The sequence below is a fragment of the Melospiza melodia genome, chromosome 10, assembly GCF_035770615.1.
Source record: "Melospiza melodia melodia isolate bMelMel2 chromosome 10, bMelMel2.pri, whole genome shotgun sequence".
Classification (NCBI taxonomy): domain Eukaryota; kingdom Metazoa; phylum Chordata; class Aves; order Passeriformes; family Passerellidae; genus Melospiza; species Melospiza melodia.
In genome coordinates this window covers 20486343-20508544 of record NC_086203.1, presented here as the reverse complement: position 1 = coordinate 20508544, position 22202 = coordinate 20486343, and the positions used below count along the sequence as shown (strand labels likewise).

Sequence of the window (22202 nt, the reverse complement as noted above, 5' to 3'; positions counted from 1 at the left end):
CCTAACTCCTGACATATCTGACAGCCTTTATCCTATTAAGACCCAAGCCGTCCCAAAATTCAAAGCAAAATCACATCTGCTTTGTCCCCACAGAAACCTTCTAAGCAGTACCTTCTCAGATCCTGCAGGTATCTGCATATGAGCTGTGAACTTCTGAAGGTTATTGTAAGACAGAAAGCTTCAAATTAGGAAGTTTTTAGGATGGAGATTGCAAAGTCTGCTGTAGTCTCTTCCTATTTTTATCTTATGGCATCAATCAAGTCAAAGAAATCAACAATGCCACCAGCAGTGGATGGGAACACACATGACACCAGCTGTAGCACCTCTCCCTCTGAGGATCTGAGAAATCAGCGCTGGATCCCAATGTGGGCAATCAGCTCTCCTGCAACAGCAATGGCAGGGTTGTGTCAGTGCTCAGGAACAGCAGGATCACAGAGGGTAAGCCCACCAACAGGCTACTTCTTTCTCATGCTCTGGATATGTGCAGGTCCCTTTTTTTGGGAGAGCAGACAGTGCTGATCCATGTTAAGAGGACCCAGCTAAAGCCAACTAGAGAAAGATAAAGATAGAGAAAGACCTCACTGCATACAGTCTCATTGCCCGTTTTTATTAGGGCTGTATTTGAGCTCAGTTCTACTCTCCAGATATTTGCCTTTCTGAGGAGAGGAGCTGAGCTTTCTTCAGTGTAAATCAGAATGGAAAACATCACAAAATAATGATGCTAGCATGCTTGGCACTGTCTGTCAGAAGGTGGTGAGGATGTCATTTGGGCTGCTTCTGCACAGCAGGCTGATATTGGCTGACACATGGCCAATGTAGACTGAAAATGCTGGCCTTGAATTTCTAAAGACAGCCCCATCTCTGACAACAATGAACTGGAAAAGCTTCAAAGAACTCAAGAATAAAGAGAAAATTGTACACCAAATTATTTAGACAAAGGTTATGCAGAAATCTGACAAATGAACCATCAATAATACTCTACTGACTCTAATTTCCCAGGTAATTTTTCTCATCATTAGTGACTTAAAAGTTATGCACAGAGCAATATATTTTAAAAACTCCAATAGCACTCACTGAAATTGCAATGAATGAAGCAGTAACAACTCAAGATCAATTTTGCAATGAAGTAATTTGCTGTATTCACATTGTAACACTTCAGTAAAGTGTCCAGGAATGCTACATTTTATGAAAAAAGAAAACAAACCAAAATCACTTCTGTGCCTATTCTGTGGTTAACCCTTCTGGAAGACAGTAAAACCTCTCTTTTAAAACACTTTTTGAAGAATATCAGAGTTACACAATTTCATGTTCAAAATCATAACTACATATTTCAGCCTCATCTAGTTGCAGGTGCTTCTACCCATGGCAGGGGGCTAGAAATAGATGATCTTTAAGGTCCCTTCCAGACTAAATCATTATATGATTCTATGATATTTTAACTTATTTCAGGAGAAAATGAAAACAGCCAGTTCTTAACCCCAATGAATGCTTTCCATCCTAACCTACCCACATACCAGGTATGCATTGAGCTGGAGGCTCACAAACATTCCTTGTGCAAAAACATCAGGTTCCATCTCACTCTGGATGACTAAACCTCAAAATCCTTTGCACAGTGAGCCTGGACCCAGAACTGATGGGCTGAGGGACACCCTAACTCTGAGACTAAACCCACTCTTTGCCCACATAGCTTTGAAACCATGCCAGTGCAGACTTGGCACCCTTTCATTTTCTTCCAACCTGGAATCCTCTCTGCAAGATGCTACCAACTTCCTACAGCACTTACCTCGAGCAGAAGGAGCCAGGAAAGGGAAGGAGAAGCTTTACCTCTTCTCCATGCCCTTATCATTGCATATGCACCAGACACGGTGAACAGGCAACAAGCCCAGGCTTTGCAATCACTCTTCTCACCAGACAGGATACTCCCAGTTAATGGAGTTGAGGCTCAGACTGAAAAGTTTTGGTGCCTCCTCAAAAAATGACTGCCCCACAGCTGGCATTAGCTGGTCTCTGCTGCAGTCTTAGCAGAACAAGAAGTCAGAGATGTACAGCCTTGGAGAGTGCATCACACCCTCAGTCTGATGAGGGAACAGTGCCCTTCTTGCATAGGGAGGGCAGGTTATTTTTAATGTCACTGCCAAGGCAATCCAGGTAGAGACCAGGTTCCAGTCTTGATGAGCTCCAGCCCAGCCCCTCTACATATGAGAACAGAGTCCATGCAAAGGCAAATTCCTCATCAGCACAAACAGGGATGGCAATCTGTTCAGTCCTGACAGCAAGTCCAGCTGGAGGGCACACAGCACTTGTTTTCTTCCATGCCTCCCACAGCAAATGGGACCTTTGAGCCACTAACTCATGTTCTCCCATCACTGTGGCACCCTGCTCAGGAGCTAACTGCAGTCAAAATGGGCTGCTTAGCTGACACAGCCTGCCACCTTGCAGCCCCTGTGGGAAAGCCAGCAGCTCTCCAGTTCTGGTTCCAGTAGAGTGAGGAGAAAGGGCTGAGCTCTGCAAGTAGATCTGCTCCACAAATCACCCCTGCTGAGAAAGGAGTCCAGTCAATGCCCAACACAGTCCTTGTCCTCTAACAGAGCTGAGGCCCTGGGACCCAGCACTGGGGCGAGCAAGCTTCAGCAAGATTTTCTAATGCACCTGTTCCTCTGTCCTGTTCTTTGTTCCCAGTGCAGAAGCTCGGGGCTGCCTGGTGGATCTGCAGCATCCTCTCCACCTCCCCCAGGGCTGGCCAGCTCTGTGCCTCGGCTCTGGGCCTTGCTGGAGGCTCTCAGCCAACAAAGGAATCTCCCTCCTTGAAAAGCCAGACCCTGAAGAACCTCCTCCTTCACTGTTTGCCAGAGACACTGTTTGCCAAGCCTCAGCTGTGTTAAGGCATATTTATTTAACCAGTGTTAGTCTCACAGGGTAAACCCTGCAAGTTCCCTCCACCACGTGCCCTGCCTTTGTTTTAACATCCCTTAAAGCAGTTGCACCACAGCACTCACACATATGGGCACTGTGCAGCTATGAAGAAATCAGAAAGCAGATCCCCATGATAAATGACTTGGTACATTTGGAGTGTCAGTGACAAAGTAGAAATTAATCTCCATAGTTCCTAGTTGCCTGCTGTGTGCAGGCAGCTCTCAACATTACAATACCTGTTGGCACACAGCAGACCTCAGCAACGTGACCACATGACTTTTTCATCTCAGTTAGTGTGGAAAGAGGCACAAACAAAATACAAAAATCCTGACCTGCCCTGAGATGGGTGTTCAAGGCCTTTACACTGGATGAGGAATTTGTTGCAGGGCTATTAGCACCCCAAAGCACTGCAAGGGACATTTGAGTCACTTTGGTTTGATGTATGCTGTAGGTATTTTTTGGTTATGTGCAATTTGTTCTGTTACACTCAGAGTATTGGCTATTTTGTGGAGCAGCTGTGCTGACTAATGGATCACAGCACTTCTGTGCCATATAGTTATTGCACAGAAAAGCCTCTCTGTCTCTCTCATCCTTCAGGAGTCCAACAGTTGCTGTCCTTGGGACTGGAATAAGGAGGGCCAGGAGCATGCCTGGCAGCAACAAAAAACATTAATTCAAAAAGCTATGAAGAGAGTTTTGTTTTCCCTCTTCTCTGTACTGGTGTTAATAGTTTTGCAAAGCAGGCAAGTTCACCCAATGACTTCTTGGCTACGTCCCCAGATGGTGTCTTCAAAGTTGGCTTGACAGCAGAAAAGACGCTTTTCAGAAAACTCACCAGATGCTTTGTCAGAACACCCCAGAAAGTGCTTTCACATGGAAGTCTCCTGGTCTACACACCCCACCAACACAGTGCTAGGAACAGAAAGAGTCTTTCTGGTTTCCTCCTCCCTCTCCTTTGGCTCACAAGAGCCACTGCTTGCTTTGCTCTGCCTCGACACCTCCCCATTGCTCTGCATCACCCGAATGCAAAGTTATTTACCAGCAGCACAACTAATCTCCAGCTGTTCTGAGACTCACCTGTTTGTTCATGCATTATAACATTGATTTCCTCCAGACAGTTGTTCTGATCATTGTTCTAACTTGCAGAGAGCTCCCGTCATTAGCCTTGCTTAACAGGAAATATTTTGCCACTGACTGAGCAGCTCTGCAGTCAGCAGACTGCACAAAAAAATCATCCTGGTTGGGGGGCTGCATCTCCCTGCTGAGCTGGTAACCCCAGACATCACAGTAGGAAACAAGCTCAGTGCTTTTGATTTTGGACATGTGCTAGAAAAGAGTGGGGCCAGGAGGAGCAAACACAGCTCTGCAAAGGGCTGCTGCTGAAAGGATGAGTGTTAATTAATCCACATACAAACCCAGGGCAGTTTTTGCTCAATCGATGTTAATTGCATTTAATCTCATTCTTGCCATTAAGAAAAGCCACCGGGCCAGGCTGATGTCGCTAACGCCTGACACGAAGATTCCACCCACGTTTGGGAGGCAAGGCAGCAGGAGAAAAGTAATGGAAAGAAAGGAATAACCCTTCCTCAACCCCTTCTGCATCACTGCACAATTTCATCAGGTCTGCTCCATTATTTAAACAATTTTTGTTTTCCAGTAACATTACAGAGGAGCTCAAAGGATGAAAATCAGACACAGAGTGTTTCACTACTAGTTATTCTTGCTCTCCCAGGTACCAGCTTAGAGCTCTGCTAGCCTGCACAGCTTCGGCTATTGTGCTTCTGTAAAGGATTGAGATACAGAAAATTGCTTATGTGAAGTGGTGTTTGCTTTTTAGTCCTGGGCTGATCCCAACAGACCTGCCAGTGCCCCTCAATGTGACCTACAACTGCTGACTGCCACCTTCCATCAGCTCTGCTGAAATCTTTCTCCTCACCTTGCTACTGAGCACAACCCCAGCAGGCACCAAAGCACGCTGAAGCCTGTCTAACATAACACAAACTAGTATTTGCTATTAAACAACCTCTGACCAAATTTGCCTTATAAAACAGAACATTTTTGAAGCCTGAACTTCCCAGGTAAACCAACAGTGCACCCACCAGTGATCTGGCTCTGATCTGGGGACTGTGTCTCTATCTGCCCAGCTACCTGCTTGGGAAATGGGAACAATCCTCTTGCCTCTGCAGGAATCAAGCCTGGGGACAGAGGAGCAGCTCTTGTAGCACAGGAAGCCCAAGGTGGCAGATTTCATGACTTCTGGCTTATTGCTTCTGTGAGAGCCTTGCGTTTTTCCAAATCAGTATCAAGAACAATAATAATCAAAGCCAGGCTCTGTCTGTGCCTTTCCCCCGTGGCAGCACACAATGCTTGCCCAGAGCCAATGCTGCAGTTTATCATGGATTTTCTTTATCCCTCAACAAGTGTTAATCCCAATGCCTCTCGCTGCATGAAGTGGACATATCACAAGTGCCATGAAGGACTGGCTGAGTTTTAAGTGCTCTGAAATGGCTCCACTAGACTTGGTCAAGATTGCTTTAAAATCATTTCCCATTAGGACTGTGACCCTCTCTCTTTGCAGCCAGTGTAATGACTGTATCTCAGAGGAAGGTAATTACATCCCACTATCTGCACACATCAGAAACTGCACGCTCCAAACACTCCTGTGCCTTTCTGGACTGAGTGGTAGAAGGCAACGCAGGAGGCAAAGGAGATAACACTGGATGCCCCTCCAGTGCCCATCCTGCAACTAGAGTCACCCCAAATGTTTTGCAAGCTTGTAGATTAGCCCCTGGGAGGGATAAAGGGATCCAGAAGGTACAGAGTGTTTCTAAAGCAGAACAATGACAACTTGTACAAATCCAGCTCTGGTTTTGTGAGGATTAAAATGAACTTCACCCAACTGTGAATATCCGCTTCCAGAGCCAAAAGGAATGGAAAACCACTTACTGATGCAACAGCATTTCATTATTTCAAACCCTAAGCCCAACACTTCCAAAAATTAAGGAGAGGCAACAGTAGCATTATTTGCTGGGGGACATTGGCTGCAGGGGTTTAACTGCTGAACTGCCAAGCCATGCTCTGGGCACAATATAATGAAACAATAGACACAAATATTGGCAACTTCTCCATAACTGTCTATCCTTCTCTTGCTACCAGCCTCCAGAATAATCGGTGGGAAAATAAAAGGAAAAAATAACCCCAGAAGCCAAGAGACTTTGGATTAAGTTGTATAAATGACCTGTTACCTCCTTACACGAGGAAGAAAGAAATGCAATAAATACCTGCAAAGCCATCTCAGTATCCTGGATTAAATGGATTACAGAAATGGAAAGTACATGATGCAAGATGTTATAAAACAAGATGCCAGGGAAGTACAGGAATTTGAATCAGGCTGGCAAATGATCCCTGCAGACTATTGAGGAAAATTAATAGAGAGAAGGGGTAGAGAAAGGACATGGTAAGAAGACTGACTGATGAACACTGTTGTTAGGATGTGTAAATTCAGGATGTCAGACTTCCTCTTAAATCTACTTCAGTCCTGGAACAAAAATAGCAAATCCTACAGTGCTAAAAAGCACTGGAAGTAGAAAAGTCAGATATGGCAAGCCTCATTTCAGGATAGGTTTCCCCTGTGCATCCCTCAAGATTGAAGTTTGTGACTTTAATTATTCCTGGAACATTGTGTATATAGGGATTCAATGCAGGGATTACTAGCAGCATCCTTGTTATAAGTGCCACTTCTCAAACAAATTACACTTCACTGGATGTCAGTAACATACACAAGAAAACAAATTAGATAAAGGCAGAAGGACAGCAATATACAGGTCTGGTGCAAGGAAGTTTCACAAGGTCACCCAGGAAAATAAAGGCACTTAGAATTTAAACTCCCAAAACATTTCTAATTCCCCAGTGTATTAAAGCTCCATGTGACCCAGACACAAAACCTTCAATACACCAGTGACTCCACACAACCTGAGACCAAGCCTAGCTGAGGTGTGCTTTATTTGTGAAGAAATGCCATCAGGGAGCAGGTGAAGGGAGAGAGAGACAGGAGATGGAGGGAGCAGCCCCAGGTGTCCTCCCAAATCCTAGGGAACATCCCATCCCATGCACTGGCTGTTCACAGCCCCACACAGACAGATGGGAGAAGCCAGGGAAAGAGGATGTAATTTTGTTTGGAGGCAAATATAGCAGCTCCTTGGCTGCAGGGCTTCTTCACAAGCTGATTCCAGATTTACATACTGCATTTTGTCTTTCCAGAACTCATCCCAGGATGTATTACTAACCTGCACTAGTTCTAATGAGCATGTCTTTAACTCCTGAAATTTTCATGAAGATGGAAGCACAGGAAAGTCCAGTCCTTGGGTAGAGTGCAAAGAAGAGCTGAAAACACTTCACCTCAGGTATGGCACTGTCTGTGCCTCTGAGACGGGCTCTCAATGGTTGTTTTTAAATTCTCAGACTGGGGAGTTCACCAGGGGCTTGCCAGTGTTATTAAACCCTGAAGTTTCTCTGTGCACTCCAGGAGGGTGAGCACTGCCTAGAGTGCACAAGCCAGTCCTAGGCTCTACTGTCAGTCACCTCCCAACTTCTTCCAGCAGCTGAAATAAATCCCCATCTCAGTTTCCCTTTCTGTACCTAAAACTAATGCCACTTACCAACCACACAGAGGTATGATAATTATTCACCAAGAGAAGATGCTGAAGAAATGCAAAAATTCAGTTCTCAAGGGATCCATTCCTCTGTACAATTTGCATTTATGCTTCAGAGGAAATCTGGTGCTTTATCTTGTTTCCTTCTGTCTTGCTTTAGCAGGCTCCTGCTCTGGATAAAGAGAATTCCTCTTTGGGTCAGGGCATCATGTCTGCATTTAAAGCATGGCTCAATCCTGCATAGTCTGCCTTCATACACCAAGAACAGAGGCAGGCAGAGACTTCTCCAGATATCCTTTTTCTATGACTAATTCTATTTTTGTTCGGTGATACAGAGAAATTCCACACAGAAGTATTATGAGCTTGACTGGCTTTATTTGTTTAACACTTCACATTTTCATTAAGCTGTTGCTACTCGGCAGCCAGTAATTTTATTTGTGTGATAGCTGTATTCATCTCACCCACATGGGTGTAGATGTCGCTCTCCTTTTCTTCTGGCTGAAGAGGCAAAAATCAGCAATGATAGTCAAGAGAAAACTGGGAATTCTCAGGTCTGTTTGCAGATAGATGTGAGATTTGACTCCTACCTGTTTTTGTGAAACACCTACCAAACACTAGGGGCATCTACAGGTAAAATTAAATAGAGGAAAATAATTATTTTGCAAAACTATCCTCCTCTACCCAGGTACAAACCAGAAACTGAAATTATTTCAGCAGAATCAGCCCGTTTGACTCAGCACTGAACTCTCCTGCACCAGAAGCTTATTGCTGACTGAGCATTTACAGTATTTGAGTATCAGATTGTAAAGAATTAATTATATGTCTAACTCTTGCCAATTTTCAAGTATCTTGAAATATCTGGTCCCAGGAGCTGCAAGATCTGATTAGATCTCAAGGAAGAAAAGTCTGGTTGGCTGGCCCTCACCAAGCCCCAATTAGACAATCTTCTACCAAGTTCAGGCAACCAGACAGAATTAACAGCCCTTCTGAAATGTTAATGACTTGAACCGAGACAGTCAAATCACTGAGCCACACCTCTTGGCCAGAGATTTCAGAAGTCAAGAAACACTAAACATTTCACTGTGCCACTCCCCTTTGACAAGATCAAGGAGTGGGAATTGTTGGGCAGGGAATGTGCAGCCCAGGCTGGAGAGCACTGGGTGTTCCTGCCGGGCATGACCCACGGATGGGGATGGAGAGGCTGTAACACATCAGGAGATGCTTGGCTGGGAGATTAGATGGAGATGCCCAACCACAGAAGGGGAAGCTGCAAGCTCAGCTGCCCTGAGCATGGCACTGTCACAGTCAGTCCCTGGGCAAAAGGGATCTGCTCTGAGTAGCTGGCACCCAGCTCCACCAGTGCAATGAAGAGACCAGGAGATAAAACGCCCTACAACTGAACCGTGGGTCTGAGCTAATGAAGGGAACATGGTGAACTCTGGGAGATGCATCTTGATTTCTCAGTGTCACTTCCTGTGTAAATTCCAAGTCTTTCTTTCAAGATTAAAAACCTTTACCTAGTGAAAAACAAGCTCAGCATTTCTCTAGCTCCATCCTGTCCCTATCCCTCTTCAGAGGACACCTCGGTAGAATACCAGATGCTGGAATAAGCCACAAAAGCCTTCTAAACAATTATCTCCTATTGCCTCCTCTGCAAATTTATAGTCCTGCATCAGTGTCAAGACACAGACCTGCTTCCATTTGTCTAAAACACATTCTTTACAGAGGACCTGAAGGTGGAATGTTTAACGTTAGCATTTGAAAATGTATTCAGAGACTGGAAAAGAAAGTGACAGTTTTTAAGTGTGTTGTTCAATTGTCTTGTGGATGCTGCTCAAGTGGAGGGAGAGCTTTGTATTTTTTTTATAATATGACAAATTATGCCAGTCCCATCTTGTAATTTTCCTCACTGTACAGCATGTCTGTTCATGATAGATACCAGTGCAGCTGCTTAAGTGTCCGTTTATCTGCTTGGAAAGCATTGTCTGTTTGGAACCAACTCATCCTAAAACAGCAGCCCCAGAGGGTGAGAGAGGAAAAAAAGGGGAGTGGGGTGGGGGAGGAAGAGACAAGGGAGTCGTGGACTGGGAACACATTCATGCTTCTCCTGTAAAGGTTCTGGAAAAAAGCAAGCATCATATTCAGTTTAAGCTACATCCTCTCTGCCCCCCTCCTAGACCATTCTTTTCTACTGTCACTCAACACCTCTTTACACTCTGCCCACAAAGACCTCACCACTAACATACATTTAATTCACACTTGCAACCAGTGGAAACAAAGCAAGCCCTCAGCTGCCTTCTGCAAATCTGTGCCAGCACAGAGGAGCCTTCAGGTCACAACCTGTACAGTTTGCAGTTTAAGGGAACATTTTAAATAAAAACAAAAAAGTAAAGGAAGGAGAGAGAAAAAAAAACAAGAAAGAAAGAGGACAAATAAACCAAAGAGTACTTATACTTTGTGTTTAAAGAGACTTTAAACAGGAACTTGCCAATTTTCTGTAACCAAGATTATAAGAGAATAAACTCAAATACTTCGTACTTCTGCAAAGCCCTCTAAGCTGAATTTCACTCTCTGCAAAATGGCCAATATAGAAAAAAGCTCATAAATCCCTCTGACGTAAGTAACTTCACATTACTCTTGGGGAAACAGAGGCAGAGACAGATTCATTAATCCAAGTAAATGAATCCATGAAGCACTCTGAATTTCTGAATCTCCATAATATCCCACACTAGAAACAGCACCCAGGGCCCAGCAATTTCCATGCCATGTTGCCTGGCACAAGCAAAGCAAGAGTTAAACAGAGGAGAATGATTTTAGAAATGACAAGTACAGTTTTTAAACACACCTGCCCTAGCCATGTAGCAAAACCATCTTTTGTTACTTTAAACTACCACTCATTGTTTCACTCACTGCATCATTAATGCCAAAGACCAAGGTCACATATGTAAGATGCTGCCTCAGAAACCTGCTGAGTAGCAGAGAGCTGCACAACCTGTCTGAACAGGTGGGTACAAATTCCTGTGGCTCAGCACTGTCAGGGTTAGCCCGCTGGTAATACTCCAGGCTAGCAAGGTTAGGGCTGCCTTAATCTGCCATCATTATTCTGCAGCCTGGGCATATCCTGAGAGGATCTTGCTACAGGCTGGTACTCTGTCTCTGACTTACCAAGAACAGTTTCCATGTGTGCAAGGGGAAAGTGGGTCTTACAAAGCTGTTTACAAAGAACTTTATAAGACATTTGTGTTAAAGAATTGTTAAAACCAGTACTGAATTGAAGACTTGATTTTTTTAAGACAAGGAGGTGTTCCTTAAAAATGGTCTTTTTCTTTTCTTTTTTTTTTCTTTTTTTTTTTTTTTTTTGGTGGAGTAGGGTTGTTTAGTTTTGAAAATAATAAAACTCCACATGTAAGAAGGTGTCAGATGAACTCAAATTGTGTCAGGTAGTTGTCATTACTGTGACTTAGAACTGGAACTTGCATTCAGGACACTCAATATTTATTGTCTCCCTAAATTTAAGTTGACAGAAAGATTGTCTGCTCCTGCAGGTAGAAATTTAATTTCTCCATCTCTTTTCCACAGTCAGTCTCATTCTCACACGTAAATTCTCCTGAGTGGACCTGCTAACAGCTACCAATGATGATGCTGACCGAAGACCTCCAAGCAAAAGGCTCTGAACTATGCAAACCAATCCTGGTGCCACTAATGTCTGCCTGGGAAGGCAACAGTGTGCCTGCACACACCCCCCCAGCTCAGCCAGCACGGGAAAGGACGAGCTGGTCACTTGATTTGCAGACAGCTTTTCCATTACTTACTGCAGCGTTCAAACAGCCAACCTGCTCCCCCCTTTGTCTGCTCTGTGGTGGCCATTTCTCCAGAGCTGCCCATCATTTCCTTATCAAGCAGTAAAAACCTAGGATCGCTGGAGACTCAGCTCAGCCTTGCTGAGATTTCATTCTCTCAGCGGGCTGTAAATGCCCCTATAATGTTGGCTTTTTTAATCTTGTGTTATTATTACCCGCGGCTGCCATTCAGTCTGCAGAGAATAAAGCGCCCAGGCTTTCAGGACCCACACAATGGCTCTGTGCACTCGCCAGTGGTTGGACAAACAATAACTCTGTGTTTCAGCTTTATTGGAAACCCTTGTGCTGTGGGAGCCTGGCTGCATGTGTCCCTCGGCTCGGGCCACGCGGAGGTGCGAGTGGGAGCCGCTGAATTCCCTGGAGATTGCAGGAGCGCGTGCCTTGGCACCGGAGCCAGTGTGAGAGTGCACAGGCAGCTGCATGTTGCTGTGAGCCCATGGGAGACAGACACAGACCTGCAGAGCCAGTTGGTCTCCTGCAGATCAGCCAGGGAGTCCGAAGCTCTAACAGGGCCCCTCTGTGAATAATTACGCTCATCTCCGTGTAAACGGCGTTGCCAGCTCATAGAGAGGTGTGATGATATATGACATAACTGTGAAAATGTCAAAACACCACTACCCTAAACCACGTTCTTACAAGAAATCTTGGCTTCCACTTGAAATTTAAGATCCTGCTGCTTGCAAGAAAGGCTTGAAAGCTAGAACAACTGAAAAACCACAAATTAGAATGCAAAGAAAATGTGAAGAATGCAGGGCTCTTCTAATTCAGGGAGACTGATTGTTTTGGTCAGCTCATTATTGCTTGCAGGGGACACTGCAGATGCGTGAACTCCTAGAGAGCTGCAAATATCCCTTCACTCAAGAAAACAAGCCCTGCTGCAGACTCCTCACATATTGAAAACCTAAGAGGAAATTCAGAAAATCCCACAAAACCACAAGGTTTACTTGTGAAACTACTTAGAAATATACTAGGGTTATTTCATTTGTCTTCTAGTTTTAAGCAATTGAGTCACATTCTCACACCACTTCTGTCTAGGCAGGAGGGTTAGTTTATTGTATTTTATTTATTCCTCCCTTTTTCTTTTTTTTTTTAGTAAAAACACAAAACTAAATTCTCATGTACTTATAAAACTTCAGGTACAACTCCACAAAACTAGGGCAATAGAAAACATGCCAAATATTTCAAGGCTTGGCAACAGTGAGCCTGCCTGTCTCTCCGTGGCAGGAGGAATGTCTGTCTGTCTCAGCCAATGTTTCTGAGTAGGAATGTCTCATCCTGATAGCCCATGTACATATAAAACACCTTTGCTGTCAGCTCTCCAGGAAGAGACCTTGACATTTTGCAGAATACCACATCCCAACCCCCATCTCCCCTGAATAGTAGCAGAAGGCAGAAAAAAACCTGGTAGATCTGAAAATGTAAGAATCAGGTGCTGCCTACAGCAAGGATTAAAGTTAAAATGGAAAGGTAATGGTGAAATAAGCACAGCCAAGTCACTTAAATTGATGCACCAAGGAATCAACTTCCAGGTTTCCCAAACCCATGGCCACAGCTGGGTTTGGGAAACCCACTCCCACTCCCTCTCCTGTGGGCCAAGAGAAGAATTTGAAGGGGAGGAAACCAAGGCTTTGCCGTCTTAAACAGCATAAATAAAAGGTGAACAGTTTCAGGAAATATTCTATTATTGTTGTGGTATTATGTGCTTGATGTACCTGATGAAAGAAACTGCAGCCCTCATTCTGAGCTCTCACCTCACAGTAACTGGGCTGGCACAGGCGGGTGAGCTCTGCTCTCTGCGGATGCAGGAGCAGGATTGCAATGCTCTCTTCCTGAAAAGAGTAATGAGGTGCCCAGAGAGCCTGCCGAGGTGTCAGAGAAACTGATGCTGATGGACCCTGTGCAGGCCAAAGACAGATTAAGAATAACACAATACCAGCATAACAGCACCTTATCAACAGCCCTGCGAGTGCTAAGAAGCGAATCTGAGCGAAGGCTGTGACACCTGTCTGCATCACAGCCCTGCTATTACTGCCTTCCGACTTCCCGCACAATCCAAGTGTCCAAACGGCTTTGAAGCAAGAAGCAGCAAGACAGGAGGGTGAATCTGAACTCTGATCAGCTGTCTGAAGAAACACTATGAATACCTTACATTTCAGTAACACTTTTCATCCATAATGAAGCTGAGGCATCCATTCAACCTCCACACTCCAAACCACAGAAGTAATATCTGCCCAGGTAGAGATGGGCAAATAAACACAAGTTAAATGACTGCTCAAGGTCGTCCAAGGACTACGAGACACACACGTCTAGCAAGTAGATTACTCTTCCCTTTTGAAAGGCACACAGGCACACACACAGGGGATTGAAACTGCTTAGCCAGGTGTGGAGCCTGCTGTGATCAACGCAGCTTCACTGAGCAGCAACTCTTCCTGATGCTGTTTCACTGGTGCTAAAATGTAAAAAAGCAAACCTTCATAACAGAATTCTTTCAAACAGATGCAAATAGGTGTGGGGATTTTGCATCTGGGCTAAGTTGCTACAATCTACACATCTTATTTGTTTGCTAGTTATTAAATTACCCACAAGCCATCAACAATTCAAGTCTCTCTCTGAGAGGCAGAGATTAACTAGGAATTGCTATGCAGAAATGCTGCTCATCTCTCTCTCTCTAGTGAGATCAGCCTCATGATGAGTTGCGGACATTTGGGAACAAAGGTGAGCTTTTCTGCAAGAAATGAGAGGCACAAAGATGGGAAAATGATGCTACAGGGAGATGAGGATTTATTTGCAAGGTAAGAATCTATCAGGAATGGTTTCACACACACACTGCCAGCCACGGACTGTGACCAAACACACTCATGTGTCTGGAGCACAGGAAGCTGCACTTCTGCCCAAGCACTAATGCAAATGACATTTTCTGTGGAAGACCATGAGGCCAGTATGTAAATACTAATTTAACAATCTGGTTGACAAAGCCTCAGCTGATCTATAAATAGCTGGTTTATTAGCAGGTGATGCTGAAGGCAGTTATCCTGGCTCCCTTTCCCACAATTCCCTGTGCCATCTTGTTTTTATTGACCCCAAAGACACAAGGACTCTTAACTGTATGCAGCTCAATCCTCCACCACTACCTGCAGAGCAGCTATGAACACTTGACAACACAATACATATTTATCAATGCCCTTACACAACAAGGATCCTGCAGCACCACGCACAAAATGGCTCCCAGTGCTCAATTAAAGACAGCAAATGGTTTAGAAAAATAGAAGAATCGTGCAGCCTTGCTTTTAAGCAGGAGGAGCTGGTCACTCAGGTGCCAACAGGCATTTAGGGAATGATTGACACCGAGCCAGAGCCAGGCATTGTCCATTCACATTTACACTAAGCACTGGCAAACTGAGAATCGAGGATAGCAACACCTTTAGTAACTCTAGACCACCAAAGAAGCATTTAACCATCTCAAAATAAGATGTCAAAATCCTGATCTTTTTATGCAGTTTGATTTAATCAGGAATAATTATTTTATAGTACATAATAAAACTCTTTACCACTTCCTCAAGCTGCACATGCAGGAATCCCTTCTTTCACAGAGGCACAAGACAGCTATTTAACAGCAGACAGCAACACCACCAGAGTTTAGGGCCAGCAGGAAAGAATTCTGCATCCTGGTAAAATTGCTGTGGCATTTGGAGCAACACACCAGAACTGCCCTAACTGCAGCATGGTCGGCATCCATGGAAACCACACGAATTATGATGTTTTAGGCTATTCACATGGATTTGTAGATATTCTCCAGAAGTGTTCTAAGGCTTCAGCCTTTCTCTTGCTGCAAAGAACAGTGACAACATATTGACGAGTTGGGCTCGTAAATAGGGAGATTGAATTAGAGGAACAGAATAGACTTTGTTACCCCTTCCTCCCACTTGCTTCAAATTTCTCAAGAAACCTTCCAAGCACAAGAAGCTGCTGTGTCTCTCACGGCCATATGATAAGCAGAAATAAAAAATTAAAAACCACACAATCAACACTTATTTTTCCATAAGGTCCATCGTATTCTTACAGCTTGTACAGGGCAGGCTGCAGAGTTTATCCTGACAGGGAACTGACTGTGCCAGGCCCTGCAGCAGCCCTGGCAAGGGCAGAGGCTCAGGCTGCAGCCAGAGCAATGAGCCCTGGAACATTCCCTGCCCCTCTGCCGCACCCTCACTTCTCCACACCGCACACTCAGGGAGGTGACAGGGGATTCCATTTGCTCTGCCACAGCTCAGCAGATCCCTTCCAAACCATCACAGTGATCTCTACCAAAAGCTGGATGGGTCCCACAGAGCAGGCTTTGGATAAAGGACTGTTCCCTCATTTGTTGTAACAACAAAACTTTACAATTTGCTTTTTTAAAAAATTTTATTAAGCACAAGGGTTAAACTTACTTCATATGACTGCAAGACTGTGATGGTCTTACAGTTTGTTTTTAAGACCTCCAAGGACTCTGAAAAAGAAACTTTTCTAATGCATTTCACAACTAAATTGCCTTTTGTGAGTGAACATACTTCTCTTTTCCAGTATTTATAGAAATGAGATGGAGAAGCTTGACTTAGCTGAATAGAAAGCTAAAATAAAAGTGCTCTCAGAAATTCTGTGGAATTTAGCAAGAGAAGTGACACATCACAAATAAAGAAATCAGTAGTTTTCATTAATCAATTAGGAAAAAAACAGTATAATAATAGATCTGCAATGATCTTGAATAGATCATTTAATAAAACTGTCATAAATCTAATGGCAACAAGACACAAGCACCGAAGAAGAACTGAAACATTTTACATAGTTCAGTAAATGTAAGATGCTGCAACAGAGTGTCAAAACAGCCTTCCCAAGAGAAATCCATACAGTTGCTGTTTCCTTTGATGAAAACCTGCAGTGCCAAACAACTCAAAAGAAGCTTGTTCTGCCCCCCAAATCTCTGCATTTCCTGTAGCTCTGGCAAAGTTCCTGCTTCCTTTGGCTGTTGCCTCCTTTCTGATCAGCATATCCATTGCCCAGATCCTTGATTCCACACCCCAGCCAGTTGTATTCCAGGAGCAGTTAGCAGCCAGCACCCAAAAGGAACTTTAACTAAGTTTGGCTCTGTCTGAAGCAAATTTTGAGCAACGGGAGCACAGATGAAATCCAACTTATCCAGAGTAATTCATTCTTCACACTTGTTTAAGCACGGTCACTCACCGAGGACAGCCTGGCAGCCTGCTCTGTGGGCTTGGATTCCACTGCACTGCCAGGAGCTGTGCTGAGACAGGTCCACATCACACGTCAGTGAAGATGGACTGCACCCTTCAGCTCTGGGATGGAAAAATCAAACTGCTAGATAGGTTCTCTCCCCTGCCGGATACACGGATTTTTAGCAACGGGAAAAGCCAATTAAAGTTTATAAAGACACATTCTCTGCTGATTTTTCCTTGCTGCCCACTGCTGGTATAATGGATAATGTTCTGCCTGTGGGTGTATTTTCTAAGATCTGTCAGTTCTGACAGGATTTTGGCACCTGGATAACTCAAGATCTATACTGAGGGTCCAGGAATGCACTATTTCTCAGTAGCTGATGGGTACATTTTTCAGCAAGGCTTCCCTAATTAAAGGGCTGGAAAGAGATGGGATCAGATTGATAGGCTTTGCAGTCAGATGTTTTATGCTTAGTTTGATGAATTATAAATCACCTTTTGCAACTTTCAGAACATGTGAGAAGAACACATAAGAGAAACTACAACAATATGTCCAGAATATCACAATGTAATTACCTACTTTCAAATTTTACCTCTGTCCCTATGGCAAGGCCATTAAAGACATACTCAAGAAAAGCAATGCTCAATGAAAATAAATATAAATATCAAAATAAAAAAGAAAAGGGAAGCTATGAAATGAGACACTGTTGGTCTGGAGGTACTCCCACGTGGAAGGGCTTTGCCCCAGGTGGGACAGAAGATGCATCCCTCCCCTTTGAGCATCACCCTGGGCTGGGAACACTACCCTGGAACTGAGTGCTCAGCTCAATCAGCCATGTCCTCTGCCAGACCAGCAGGAAGCTTTCCCTTGTCCTCAGCCATCACAGCCTTGTGTCAGGGCTACAGAAACCACTGTCAAATTAAATGCTTTGACTTTACTCCCTGTAAAACTGCATGAAGACAATGTATTCTGTGCTGGCTTCGCTGTCTCTGTCAGAGCCCCTTCCCTGCATACAGTGAAATGCAACTCCAGAGAGGCCACTGGCAGGACCTTTCAGAATAACCAGTTTGTTCTGGTTTTAATGGGGTTTTAATATCTTTAAATATTGAAGTTCATTTTTTGCAGGGTACCTGTGTGTATGGAGAACATCAACAAAAAAGCCCAAACCCCAAAATAGGATGTGAGAGCTTGGTATCCCAGCGTGGAAGTTCAAAAGTGTCTTGCTGTCAGTGGTGTTCAGAACAGTGCAGACTTTAAAGCTATAGAGAAGAAAGTCACAGAGTAACCATTTGGAACAGGGAGAAAACTGCTGGCAATTTAAACCATGAAACCAAAGAAATACAATGCAAAGCTATCAGGATGTGAAAAGCACTTCCAGGCACTGAGAGGTTAAAACAATTATTTGAACAGCTGGGAAAATTAAAATGGTAAAATAATAGCTACCCTTCAAAATTCTACAGATGCAAAGAGACTCTTCAATGAATAACTGATAAAGGGGAAAACACATTTTAAAAGAGAAACTGTTCCACGCATGAAGGTCATACAAGTAACAGCTCCTCTTAAGAACCCGGATTTCCAGACTTGGCAAGAGATGAAGAGCTGGGGTTAACACAGCAGCCTTTTACCTTGTGGGACCCAGGGTAAAATCCTGAATACTTAAGTTACACATGAAAGTGACTTTGGGCATATTCTTTCTACTGTTTTTTTGGAAACTGTTCTCCACTGTAGCAAAAGCAAGGTCACAGGAGCATGCTGGAATTATTGTAGCAGTTTGTTTCCTTTCCCAAGGAATTCTTCCAGCCCCAATGACATCAGCAAATGGTGCAATCAGAGCAGCCAGCTCAGGTTGTTTGACTGCTGTTATCTAGGGCTCCCCCATATACATAACCTTGCCCTGGCAAGAATGCAGTGATGGGTGATTTTTCAGGAAAAAAGGCAGTCTGTTAGAAGTAGCTCTGCTATTCAAGAAAGGTCTAACTGGAAGAATAAGGCCAGTCAGGACTGCAGCGTGTAAGCCACAGAGTACACAATGCTGCTCATCAGGGCTGGGTACACAGAGAGACACATCCAGGGGACCCACAACTGCAGCAGAGCCATCCCCAGGCCAGGGAGGAGCTGAACGAATGCAGCCAGGGGAGGTTTATCTGCCACTTGGCTCCAGCTATCCCTGTAGGCAATCGATCCTCTCTCTCTCTCTAGAAGCTATTTTAAAACAAGAAACCAAAAATCTCCAGCAAGTAGAGAAAAAGTGACAACTGAATATGCAGCAATGTAGAGAAGGAATCAGCTGTAGAGTGCCAGCTCCTGTTTCCATTCCTCACCCACTGCAAATGCACAACCTCTTCCACATAAACACTGTCCAAACTGTTAAAAGGACAGCAACTGAACACACCTCATCAGAGTCCAAAAACATGGATCCTTTGGCAAAAAAAGGAAGAATCAGAACAGAAGAATCATCCACCCCAGCAGTCAACTTTTCTATCATTCATTCTCACATATCATTTCACCAGTCTGCAACTGGAAAGTCTTAACTCTTACTATTTTTCTTTCTTTCTAAAGAAAGAAATTAGACAACATAAAAACTGAGATCCTCTTGCAAGATTTTGTTCTCCAATCGAAAGCATTTGGTTTTTCCAGGATGATTTTGGCATTTCTGAAGGACTAAGATACAGCCTCCTCAGCCTTCTCTCTTCAGAGTTGAGCCTACTTCACTCTACCCTCAGCACTGTCAACATACTTCAGTTGACAATCATCTGGTATTGAGTCCTGATGCTGTCAGGTATCTCCTCTGATGGGGTAAGCTTCTCACTAGGCAAGGATACTAAAAGAAAACACAAAGAGGATGGGCCTGCAGCCTCCCCCACACAACTTGCTGCAATCACCTTGGAACCCTTAGCTACCTACACCAGGTTAGATCACTTTCAGGACCAGAAGTGTCCAACATGCTGCAGAAGGGAGTAGTTGTGCCTATGCCAAACCAAAGTAGCCTGTGCCACAGAAAGTAACACAGCTGACAGAAGGTTTTCAATAAAGGTCTTGATCTTCCTAAGGTCCTTAAGGACCCTGTGACACGTTTTTACAAGAGTCAGGGCCCTGGTATTCTGCCAAGCTACATACATTTTGTCTAAACTGAAATTATGATTACAGCTTCAATTCAATATGCTCTCCTTCACTTCTGATCCTAATCTGCTGGCAGGAGCTGTTGGACCAGTAAGCACCTGCCTTTTTTTTGCCCTTTAGGTGACTTCGTCACTGTGCTGCCTGAACAGATGCCAGCAGCTAGAGCTGCACAGCACAATCGTTTAGGAAATTCACCAGCTGGGTACAAAATCTGCCTTAGCAGAGCTCCTACTCCTACTGGAAACCTACAGATCCATCTCTGGTACCTTGTCATGGCACTGGCTGTGGTAAGACATAGAACTGGAATATCTCAGCTTGTCCCCTCACTGTACCAGCATGACAACCAGCCATCAGTCTTTAGTCAAACAGCACCCTGCAAAGCTGGTCTATAGCTGGGTAAGGTACTCTGGGGTGCTTCAGGGTTCAAAAGAGGGCATAAACCTGACAGAATGAAAAGAATTTGAAATAGAAAAAGAAGGTATGAGGCTTGCAAAGCACCCATCCCTTTCTACCCTCCTTCCATGGGGTCTTTGATCCTTACCCATCTTCCCTGCAAAGTCCCCCATGCCAAGCAGCTTTCATGTTCAGTGAGGAGTGCAGGAGGAGCAGCGAGAGGCAGAGGGTTACACTATGTCCTTATGAGCTTCCAGCACTCAGAACCTGAAGATTTCTTTTGCTCCTCTGATCAGCCATGTTCAGATGCATATTTAAAAATAAGACAGACACTGAACTCTGCCTTGCCCCTTGAGGGAATTGCAGCCTCCTCCTTCCAAACTGCCAGTTCAGTGCTGCAGGGAATAGGCAGCCTGGTGTCAGCTCCAATATAGGTTTTGAAATGAAAGGAATGCAAACCAAGGGGACAGAAGAGAGGAGAGGAGGGAGGGAGAAGGTGCAGAGAAACTGGGAGGAAGCAGGTGAAAAAATGAAGACAGGGAAAAGAAAAAATCTGAGCCCAGACGAGAAATGGGTGAGCAAGAGAGATGGAAGGAGGAGGAGGAAGAAGAGGAGGGAGCAAACCCAGGCAACAGCATATCTGTAGCTCGCTTGTTCAGACTACAAGAAAAAACCTACTCATGGCCAAGAACTGCTTGAGCTAAGTGGTGAGGAGGAGACCAGTGAGCCACACAACATATACGTAAAATACTCACAGTCTGAGTTTTAATCACAGAACATCACAGAAGAGTTTTAGAACAATTTACCTTGCTTCTAGCTCAAACGTTTGCTATGAACTGTCCTGACCTCATGGGGACCAACCCCAGTGCCAGTGTGGCAACCATCTGGAATTCAGCACACCACAAAAAAAATCAAACAAACCAAAAATACAACAGAGAAAATAACTTGGCAGCACTATAGAACACTTGATCCTGGGGCCAGTGAGACAAAATGGGGACTCCTGAACCTTCCACATCCTTCTCAAGAGGGCTGGCAATTATTTTTAAGTTTAACAGAAGGATTCCAAGCAGCAACCTCAGGGAAACAGGCTTAAAAAGATATAGTCAGTCTATTGAAAAAAAACCAAAACCCAAACAGATAATCAAGGGCTCACCTAGATGCAAATTTGCAAATAAGAAATGCCAAGTCAGGAATCAGGAGGGCAAGTTCCTACAGCTCTACAATGTGCACTTCCAGAAACTCACTGGAACTTCAGTGGTACTTGAGAAATTCGTGCTAAGATCAAGAAACAGTTCCAACTGTTGATTCTGAAGCAATTATCTGGAAGAACACAAACTTGCCCGAGGTAAAACACACAGTATGGTGTGAACTTACCATCCTGCTGTCAGGATGGACCAGGTACCATGGTACACACCAATCAAAACTGATGAAGCCAAAGAAAACACCAACAGAGAGAGCAAAGCAAGAGCCAAGGATCACAAGGAAGAGCAGGCAGGACCCAGATGAACAGTTACAGCCTAGAGGAGCAGTTCAGAGCCCCTGAAGAAATTCTCTTGCATACCTTGCTGGTGGGTCCAAACATCAGTTGGAACCAAACCTGCTGGGAAGATCAACAGCTGCAGATTAACACATAATCCTTATAACCTTTTATCCTCATGACTGTACCAGACATCTGTGCTTCAGAAGACTCTTCTCAAGGGAAGATGCCTACTTCAGCCTTCAAGCACCACAACATTCCTGCTTTATGTTGTCCCTTAAGAAAAGCTTTCCATAGCAGCAATGAAACCTTTTTGCACTGAACATCTGGAAGCAAAGTCAAAGCACAACCTGGCAGTTTTCTTGGCTGAACAGGGATGCCATTGAAGCTGAGCAGGAAAAATGTCTGTATTGACAAAGGTTTGAGACAGTGGTTCAAGAGTTGAAGGGAGTCAGAATTGCAATCTGCAGGATTTTCAATAGGAATATTTTAAACATTATCCTCCTGCTACAGCTGGCATCCAGAAATTATCTCTCTTGCTTCCCTCCTTTAAACATTTTTTCCTGTAAGACTTAT

General features: G+C 44.2%; 1 protein-coding gene across 2 annotated transcripts in view; it reads right to left on the bottom strand.

The window, feature by feature from the left end:
* CHCHD6 (coiled-coil-helix-coiled-coil-helix domain containing 6) overlaps window positions 1–22202 on the bottom strand; it is a 108961-nt gene that overhangs the window by 1039 nt on the left and 85720 nt on the right. The gene's annotated exons all lie outside the window — the stretch shown is intronic.